At 34.8% G+C, this 11,125-nt stretch overlaps 1 pseudogene; it reads right to left on the bottom strand.

Moving 5' to 3' along the window:
• Positions 1-1,981: 1,981 nt before the first annotated feature.
• Positions 1,982-5,802, bottom strand: LOC134233600 (excitatory amino acid transporter 2-like; annotated as a pseudogene).
• Positions 5,803-11,125: the final 5,323 nt, after the last annotated feature.

The following is an 11,125-nucleotide window of genomic DNA, read 5'->3' on the forward strand; positions in this document are numbered from 1 at the left end:
TTTTGTCTTTCAACATATGCTTAATGTCTATGCATCATTAATATGTACTCTTAAAACTGTGTCATAGATTTCATTCTCATCCCTTAAGATTGAACCTATTAAAAGTTATTGCCCCTTGTGCGAAATTTTTTTTTATTGCTATTGCTTCAAAACTGTAAACCGTAAAGACATGAAACCTTCTCTAATGTCTTATGGGACTTTAGGCAAAACTTTTATGTTCAAGCGCAAGAGGATCTGGTTACTCCTTGAATGAGTTACTGCCCTTAAATGCTTTTGTGCTTAATATTAAACCTTATAACTTTAAAACTATAAGTCATAGAGACATGGGGTTAATTACAATGTGACCCTTGACCTTTGACCTTGAATATGACTTGAAGGTCAAAGGTCAAGGTCACCTAAAAAAAAAATTCATTTTCATTTTTTTTTTCTTTTAAGCCATTCCTGGTTTCTTTTTTATGAAATTTAATTTTAAATAGATAAATATTAAATGAAATTGAAATTCAAAAGGTGGAAAGACCTCTTATTGTTCTGTGAACAATAAGTCTCCTAGTTATTATTATTTTTCCGCTATGGACTTTTGAAAGACTTATCGAAAAACTTTTGTGTTCATGATACTCGAAGACTAAAAGTTATGAACAAATTTGACCCACACGTATGACCTATGACCCCTTTCGGAGTTATTGCCCCTTGCACGAAAACCTTGTTATCGCTACTCCTTCGAAACCGTAAACCGTAGAAATACGAAACCTTCACTAAAGTCTTCGACTAATTAGTAGACTCTGGAATCTATTCATTGCGAAAGTATTCATAGACCCCTTCAATGAGTTATTGCCCCTGAAACTTTTTTAATTTTAGAAATTATTAAAAATTTTCAAAACGAGAAGTGATAGAGACATGGGACCAACTGCATAAGATTCATTGACCTTTGATCATGAAATTAATGTAAAGGTCAAAGGTCAAGGTCATTCCAAATTTGAGAAATTAAGCTCTTTTTATATCTTTTTTGTCTTTTAACATATACAAACTGTCTTAGCATCATTAATATGTACTCTTTAAACTATTTTAAAGATTTAATTCATATCCCTTAAGATTGACGTTAGTAAAAGTAATGGCCCTTGGTAAGAAAAACCTTGTTATCGCTACTCCTTTGAAACCGTAAACCGTAGAAATATGAAACCTTCACTGAAGTCTTCGACTAGTTGAAAGGACTCTGGAATCTATTCATTTGAAAGTATTTGTTGACCCCTTCAATGAGTTGTTGCCCCTGAAACTTTTTTTAATTTTAGATGTAATTAAAAATTTTCTAAACGAAAAGTGATAGAGACATGGAACCAACAGCATAAGATTCACTGACCTTTGATCATGAAAATAATGCAAAGCTCAAAGGTCATTCCAAATTTGAGAAATTAAGTTCTTTTTATATCTTTTTTGTCTTTTAACATATACTAAATGTCTTTGCATCAATAGTATGTACTCTTAAAACTATTTTAAATATTTCATTTTTGTTCCCTAAGATTGACCCTATTAAAAGTTATTGCCCCTTGTGCAAAAAACATTGTAATCACTACTCCTCGGAAACTGTAGACTGTTGAGACCTGAAACCTTCACCAATGTCTTCAGGATCTTGAGGCATAACTTCACTGTATAAGTGCTAAAGGATCTGATGACCCCTTATATGAGTTATTGCCCTTTAACGTCTTTGTACTTACTATTAAACCTTACAACTTAAAAAATATAAGTCGTAGAAGCATGGCGTCAATTGCATTGTGACCCTTGACCTTGAACATTTTTCAAGGTCAAAGGTCAAGGTCATTTCAATTTTTTTATTTTCATTTTTTTTCTATTTTTTCTTTAAAGATAATTTTGGTTTCTTATTCATGGAATTTAATTTTAAGGAGTCAGATATAAAACAAAATTGAAATTCAAAGAAGGTGGAAAAATCTCTTATTGTTCTGTGAACAATAAATCTCCTAGTTTTTTATTCGTTTCACATACAAAATTAGCTCTAAAACCTCGTGGAGGCAGTTTCGTTGTCCATTTTGACATTGACCTCGGCTGTCCTTGCTGTGTTGTTCTGAGTGTTTATTTTGACCTCTGACTCCATTGTTGGAGATTCCTTGAGGCTGTTGTCCTCAGCTGACTTCAGACTAGAGCTACACAGTCCGTCTATAACCACGGCGCCGATTATAATGGTCATTGTGTTGCTTGTAGTCCGGATACGGTCACTATTTACAACAAAAAGGTATGGTTATCGCAAATGTTGATTTAATTTTTGATTGAATTAAGAAAGAATTTGAATTTTAATTGAATTAAGAAAAGGAAAATTGCATTTTGTTTCAGTCAAATGTGATTTAATTTAAAATGTTGGAAAATCTTATATTTTAAAGTTTACTTACTTGTACCATTCCAGTGCCATTAGAAGACCTATGTTATGAACTTGAACATCTAATGAAGACAGGACGACTAGGACAGAGACAATGCTGGCACTGGGGACGGAGGGAACAGCCAGGGAGCCCACGGAAGACAACAACCTTAAAACAAAAAACGTGTTATTCCTGTACATTAAGGTACGTGTAGCCGAAACCAAACTTAGTTTAATTTGTTGATTTAGATGAAAGAAAAAAGTCAATTGCAAAAATCTTTTAATATATTCTAATAAGAACAATGTGACGCTTTTCTGAAACTGTTTAACTCATCAGCAGTTTGTCTTGTTTTCTTATAACCAAAGCTGTGAAAATTACCAAATATTTCAAATTCTTTTCACAAGATTAATATAGTCATCACCAAGATAAAGAATACGTTTATATTTACCCAATTAAGAGTATCTTAGAGGCCCCTAATGACATTCCTTCTAACTGTACCAAAAACAAGGCAGATAAACAGATAAATAAACAGCTTCCCAATCTCTCCAAAGCAGCTCCAACAGGAACAAGGAAATTAGATATTCTGGTATCGATATGTAGCTTAACATCCAGTGTTTTCAGCATTTCTGGTATACCAATTGCACTAATAATACCAGAAAAATGTTATATACACTGTACTTTTCGTATTCATATACAAATGTACACATTTTAAAAAAAATTCTTAAAGATAACAATCTTCAAAATACTTATGGGTTTAAATCATCACACAATGCACTTACATATAAATATATTTCTGTTCGATTCTTGAAAAGATAGTACATAAACGAACATATAAAATCTATATCCTAATAAAAGACATTAAAAAAGCAGAACAACTTATAAATTGATCAAGGTAAAATTCATATGTTTTTTCAATGCATATAAAATTATTTACTGGGAGACAGTTCAACATTATTTCGCACCTGTGATCCGATTTAAAAAAAACACAACTTGAAATCTCAACTTATGAGTATCCTCTCTTTGCACGGGAGGGTTCAAGAAACGAATCGAGTTCACAATTAATGAATGCTTGACGAAGTCCACGAAAACTGCAGATTTTTTAGCTACATTTATACATTCAAAAATAAATGTGAGGAACGTACGTGCTCGGCGGCCCAAATACAGTTAACCAGGGTCGGAGACAGGCGCCAAGGAAGAGGAAAGGATTTTTCCTGGTAGCTATGAAATAAGTAATCGGAATGAGGACCAACTGATGAAAAATGATTCCAACAGAATGAGCCAGGGGGGGGGGGAACAAACATTCCTAGGCTGCTGAAGACGTTTTCTATATTAGACGCTTTCAGAATTGCTGTAGCAATAAGGCTTGCCACTCCTACGGGGGTCATCCTGAAACATCATAGAACATATAACACAGGTTGCGTCCTGCTCATATCCTTATAATGTAAATCTTATGTAGATATCACATGAATTAAACAAATAAATTGGGAAGCAGGTAATTAATATTTTATGAATAGTCTTATAATTTTCATGTTCCAAAACGATTCTGAATTATTGGTGAGTCAGCTTAACGAGGCCGAGTCTAATAATTTCTGCCCTAGGGATTTTGATAATTTTTTATAATTAATTTTAACTGTTATATAAATTGTTTTAGGATTAAAAAATCGAATGTTTACCACCCCGATTTCTTAGTGGGCCATATTAAATGTTGTCAAACTTTACTACTGGACCCTATGGGAATTTGTTGGAAAATCGCCAAATTATTACATTTTTTCAATATTTTTTGTGCTTCTGCCCCAGGGATTTCTTTTTAATTCAAGCAAATGAAAGTAAATGTAAAAAGTCACCAAATTGTGAAATTTCAAAAAAGTTCACCATCTCGATTGGTCTAGGTCGAAGCCAAATACCTCTAAAATTGCCATATTACGGTAAAAATATGTATCTATGGTGACGTTGTTAGAGCCATTTCAACGTTATTTTTCCAATAATTGTTGTAAAATCACATTTTCAGATCAGTAGGAGTTACAAATAATGTTAATTTTGTATTAAAATTAAGATAATTAATGACTGCATGAAATTAAAAAGGTGCGCAAAGTGATGCGCACTCGAATTAGACTCGGCCTCGTTAAAATTAATTGCAAAATTTTTGTATTTACACATTAAACGTAACTGTATATTTTAATCTTTTCATAATTGATTTACAGGAGCTGTTTAAAACTTGAGTATTAATGGAAATTAAATTAACTCACCAAATAATCCAATTTAAGAGATGGATGACAATGATGGATATGGTTTCAAATAATTCTGTGAATGGGTCCGCACGTTTTCCTAGCTTACTGCCCGTGATACCAAAAACAGTTCAGGCAATGATAAGGCCTAAAATATAAAGGTATGAAAGCAAAATAGATCTACAATCATTATGTAGTCCTGACAAAACAAACCTTGCTTTGCTGTAATTTTATTTTGTTTACATCGTGATCTTGTCTGGTTTTTTTTTTTGTCAGCTTTCTGTACAACTGTCTCCAGTTATTTGTCTTTTGTGCATTGAGAAATAAATGTATTTAAATTTATACTGTTAATCTCTTTGTACGTACCTAGTATATTTAGACCTCCTGTGGAGGAAACAGATTTATGAGCAACTGTTACCGAACTATTGGTCCCATTCATCATCAAAACTCGTGTAGATTGGGAGTATTTGGTCTGAGTCTGCAACAAGAATCCAGGATAAAAAAGGTAAGATCTTTTTTTGTCAATAAGAAAAATCATTTACTTATTTCTCACTCTTTATCAATAGATTACTCTGTATATCCGATCATGACACGGGCATATAGGGAATGCTTGCATATATTCATGGCATCTAATCCCACCTCGGATGTTTTCAGTCCAAATGTGTTCTGCTCAAATTTTGTATTGTTTGACTAAAGTTTAGAACATATTTCTGTTCGTTATCTATAGATTTCATAAAAATCTATTTAAATGTCAAATTTTTAACAAAAAAATGTACTGCTTTAAAAATTATTTTAAGAATATATGTTGCTTTAATAACGATCGATCCTTACCTTCTGGAAACAAGCGGTAACCAAATTATCAGGAAATAGATTTCTGGAAAAAATATTAAACATTTATTTATTTCAGCTTAGGATTTTGCCCAACTACTTGATAGTAAACTTATAAACACTATACTTTGGAAATTCAGCATTTTTATAGACTATAATGTAAATGATTATAATAAATAAATACAGTATAAAATATATTTTTAAATAGATATTTCAGAGAGTGTTTTAACGTTCTATTTAGTTTGTCATATAATGAAGTAAATAGAGGAAGATATTTCTGCAGTATTTAGTTTGTCATTAATGAGAAATCTCCAGAAATGATACTTTTGAGTTATACCTGATCATGTCGGCAAACATATCACTAGTCTCAATGTCTGTCTGTATAGTATCGCGTATCGCTATAATCTGATGCTTATTCATGGAATTTAATTTTAAATCTCCAGATCTTTACCTTGATGAAAGAAAAATGACTTTGACTCCATATATATATATATATATATATATATATATATATATATATATATATATATATATATATATATATATATATATATATATATATATATACATATATATATATATATATATATAAAGCACTAAAAATGACCAACGACACGCAAAAATCTTTTAATAACAATAAAAATTGTCAAATTTTCGGGACGCCCTGTCCCTTCCTCAGGACAAAGAAAAAAGTTAAAAAGTCATAAGAACAAAAGGAAAAAGAGAAACAAAAACAACTAGCACTACTACTAAACTACTAAACACTAGATATTTACATACTTAATTACATGATGAATTGGAAATTTTTAAGAACACTAATAAAGAAAGAAATCCGGACCGCTATGAAATGCGTCCGGTCTATCGGGTATACTCGGGTGAAGTGCGATTTACATAATTGAACGAATTTATTATGCTAATTAATTACGACAATCAGTAAATCGTACATTGTTTTATTCTCTCAAAATGGCGTAACTTTACTCAATAAAGAATAATCGAAGAAAGATAATATAGCAGGGATATTTAAACATATGAATTATGATCAATTATAAATTTTGAAATATTTAAGGACTTATTACCGGGAAAAAATAATTAACAAAGGCGAAAGCAATACATAGTTATGAGAGTTGTAAAAAGATAGTATATTTAGACCTCCTGAGAGTTGGTGACGCAAATTAACTGTAGAGTTTACACTAAATTGAGAGAATAATCTTGTTTAGTATCATCAGGAATTGGGTCTAGTTTACGTTCATTCTGGTGAAGTCATTTAGTTTGTTAATACCATTAGGGCGGAAAAAATATTAAACAATACTTCAATCTGTGCATCCAGAACTTTTCTTTGCTTTTTCTCTGAGCGGCTGTCCATCTTGGGTTATGGTCAATCACCACTACTGTCATGTCCTCCCATTTGTGACCCTCAAGGTTGAAATGTTCCCCAACGGGTTCATCGAGTTTTTTGGTCCTAATCGTCGAACGGTGGTTATTGGCTCTCCTGCGGAGATCTCCTGTTTCACCAATATACTGTTTGGAGCAAACTTTGCAACTGATGAGATAAATGCAGTTGTCAGTATGACAGGACAAATTCCCTAGTATTTTGTAGCTGCGGCCTGTAACAGGGCTGTTAAAACTGTCTGTGTTAGTGCTGTGCTTACAAAGAAGACATCTTCTGTCAGAGCAAGTTTTAAAGCCCCCGTTAGGTAATGGGTTGTCCAGTCTGGTTCTTACTACCATGTCCTTTAGGTTCCTTGGGTCATGTCTTTCATCATTTGACGTTTTTTACTATTTATTTTGTTTCCAACTTTTGCAAATAAGTTCTTTCCACTTTTCCCTTTCGATTTTTACTCACGTACCGTTTGTTTTTAATATTTTTGAATTTGTGCACGAGTTATCTACGAAATCCTTTAGAATACAGAACAATCGTTCGTTGAATCTTTCGACTTCATACGACTAAAAACTTAAAATAGTCTTATTATTTTGGCAATTCTAATTTCCTTTCAAATATGTCTATTAAAGATAACCCAACATTTAAACTTCTAAAGAAAGAACATAAAAAATCAATAAAAACTGAACACCGGTTCTCCAATTTACAGACCTACTTAGAGTGTGACATTATTCCGAAAGGCTTTCAGATAAATGTTACACCTAACATAGGGCCAATCTCCAAACGCTTTCAGGAACGCTGGGACGTTATTACAAGGAGATGTTCTAAACAATTGATGTCACTCTGTCTTTCTTGGGATATCCACAAGTTAGGACAATTGAAGAGTGAGATCAAGTCCTTAGAATCATCCCTCAACGATATCATGTCCCAGGCCGATCTTGATGAAGCCCATAATATTATAGACACCTATAATATGGCCCTGACAAATAAAGTCAACAAGACTCAAAAAAAGAAATTTCTCCGCGACAGTGTTCCACAGTCTAGGAACAACTGGTCAGAGGTCAGAGTTAACAAAACACGCAAACCCCGCTCGAGACGCTTCAAACGCATTAAGACAATCGCGAGGGACGGACCCATATAAACTCCTGACGTCTGCCCAGTGCTCAATACATCTAGTGCTCCTCTCTCCGAATCGGAGACCTCACTTCTTTCCAAGGGGCTAAATTTCTGCCCCACGCCACATGAGGTCGACGAAAAACAAGTCAGAGAGGACACCCGAGCATTCTTCCGGAGACTACGTTTGAAGGAACACTTCTCGAGAAAAGACTCCGAAGTAAATTCATACGACTCTTCCAAGCCAGATTTACACGATCTAGAGGAACACAAACTCTATAAGCTCAAGAGTGACTGGGAACCTGCACCAGGCAAGTGCGGCGCGCTTGAGTCGTATATTGACGCCGTTGAGTCAGACATAGAGAAGCTCCTTTCAATGCCAGACAAGACTCCCGACAATTTGAGTAAGGAAGAGAGATCTGCCATACAATCATTAAAAAATCGGGATGACATTGTAATCAAGAAAGCAGACAAAGGCTCTACAGTTGTAGTAACGGATAAAGAGACTTACATGGCGGAGGCCCAAAGACAACTCTCAGACGAACGTTTCTATAAGAAACTGGACTCTACCCTACTAAAGAATTCTCCACCGCCATTACCAAAACTCTTGACGATATGTTTGAGAAAAATGAGATTGGTATCAACGTCTATGAGACCTTAAATCCTAATGACTGTAGACCAGGACAATTCTATCTGCTTCCTAAAATACACAAAGAAGGCATGCCAGGTCGCCCCATAGTCAGCGCAATTGGACACCCCACGGAGAAAATTTCTGAATTCATTGATTTACATCTCCGTCCACACGTAGAGAATTTGCCATCCTATCTCAAGGATACCACGGACTACATTAACAAGACGCCCTCTACTGGCCTCCGAAATCATACCCTCCTCGTGACTATGGACGTCACATCTTTGTACACCAATATTCCACACGATGAGGGTATCGAAGCCTGTAAAGAAGTCTGGGATAGTAGATCCATACAAATTCCTTCTACAGAGTCCCTTGCTAAGCTCTTTGAACATGTTCTCAAGTTCAACAACTTCATGTTTAATGGAGAACATTACCTGCAGGTTAATGGCACTGCTATGGGTACGAAAATGGCACCGTCTTATGCCAATGTCTTCATGGGAAGACTGGAACGCAACTTGTTACTTCAAGCACCATTTAGGCCCCATAGCTGGTTGCGTTTCATAGACGATATAGAGATGAAGTGGGTGGAATGTCGCGAGAGCCTCGAGGCATTCATTACGTTTGCCAACACCTTCCATCAATCGATCAAATTTACAGTAGACGTATCTAATTCGAAAAACGTATTCCTAGATACTACATCTACCCTGATTGATGGTGAAATCGAATTCAGTCTCCACACCAAACCCACAGACTCCCACCTATATCTTATGCCCTCTAGCTGTCATCCCCCACACACTTTTAAGGGAGTGCCTAAGGGTCTAGCCACCAGAATTCGACGCATCTGTTCGTCCCCTGCCTTATATCAGGAGCAAAGTGGTCTTCTTAAGTCCCACTTATGCAAAAGAGGCTACAATGCCCGCACCGTACAAACAGCTATTGATGAGATGGCGGGACATGACAGGCAAAACCTATTACGCTACAAGGAGAAAGACAATAGCGGCAGGGTCCCTCTGGTAACCACATACCATCCCATCCTTAAGAACCTTAGCGGTATCCTTCAAAAGAACCTACCAATTCTCCATTCAAACAAACGAATGGCAGAGGTCTTTAAGGAACCCCCACTGGCTGCATACAGACGCCCAAGGAACCTAAAGGACATGGTAGTAAGAACCAGACTGGACAACCCATTACCTAACGGGGGCTTTAAAACTTGCTCTGACAGAAGATGTCTTCTTTGTAAGCACAGCACTGACACAGACAGTTTTAACAGCCCTGTTACAGGCCGCAGCTACAAAATACTAGGGAATTTGTCCTGTCATACTGACAACTGCATTTATCTCATCAGTTGCAAAGTTTGCTCCAAACAGTATATTGGTGAAACAGGAGATCTCCGCAGGAGAGTCAACAACCACCGTTCGACCATTAGGACCAAAAAACTCAATGAACCCGTTGGGGAACATTTCAACCTTGAGGGTCACAAATGGGAGGACATGACAGTAGTGGTGATTGACCATAACCCAAGATGGACAGATGCTCAGAGAAAAAGCAAAGAAAAGTTCTGGATGCACAGATTGAAGTCATTCCGCCCTAATGGTATTAACAAACTAAATGACTTCACCAGAATGAACGTAAACTAGACCCAATTCCTGATGATACTAAACAAGATTATTCTCTCAATTTAGTGTAAACTCTACAGTTAATTTGCGTCACCAACTCTCGAACAACTCTCATAACTATGTATTGCTTTCGCCTTTGTTAATTATTTTTTCCCGGTAATAAGTCCTTAAATATTTCAAAATTTATAATTGATCATAATTCATATGTTTAAATATCCCTGCTATATTATCTTTTTCGATTATTCTTTATTGAGTAAAGTTACGCCATTTTGAGAGAATAAAACAATGTACGATTTACTGATTGTCGTAATTAATTAGCATAATTAATTCGTTCAATCATGTAAATCGCACTTCACCCGAGTATACCCGATAGACCGGACGCATTTCATAGCGGTCCGGATTTCTTTCTTTATTAGTGTTCTTAAAAATTTCCAATTCATCATGTAATTAAGTATGTAAATATCTAGTGTTTAGTAGTTTAGTAGTAGTGCTAGTTGTTTTTGTTTCTCTTTTTCCTTTTGTTCTTATGACTTTTTAACTTTTTTCTTTGTCCTGAGGAAGGGACAGGGCGTCCCGAAAATTTGACAATTTTTATTGTTCGTGTCGTTGGTCATTTTTAGTGCTTTATATAAATTTCCATCCGTGACCTTGTATCTACTTGGTAGATCCGACATTTAGGATATACAGTGTTGTTGGTTTTTAGTGCTTTATATATATATATATATATATATATATATATATATATATATATATATATATATATATATATATATATATATATATATATATATATATATATATATAATTTACAAATGAGACTTTTAAAAACTAGCACTTGATTAAATAGGAAATGAATATCAAGGAGTAAAGTTTCATTAAGTGATTCTTTACCCGGCTGAATGATAAGGAATAACAGGATAGCAATGACAGCTCCTATTGTGTTGGTGATTATTATGTAACCAAAGGAAAGG

This window comes from Saccostrea cucullata, unplaced genomic scaffold (genome assembly GCF_032062105.1).
Source record: "Saccostrea cucullata isolate Sc308-1 unplaced genomic scaffold, CSIRO_AGI_Scuc_v1 ctg902, whole genome shotgun sequence".
Classification (NCBI taxonomy): Eukaryota; Metazoa; Mollusca; class Bivalvia; order Ostreida; family Ostreidae; genus Saccostrea; species Saccostrea cuccullata.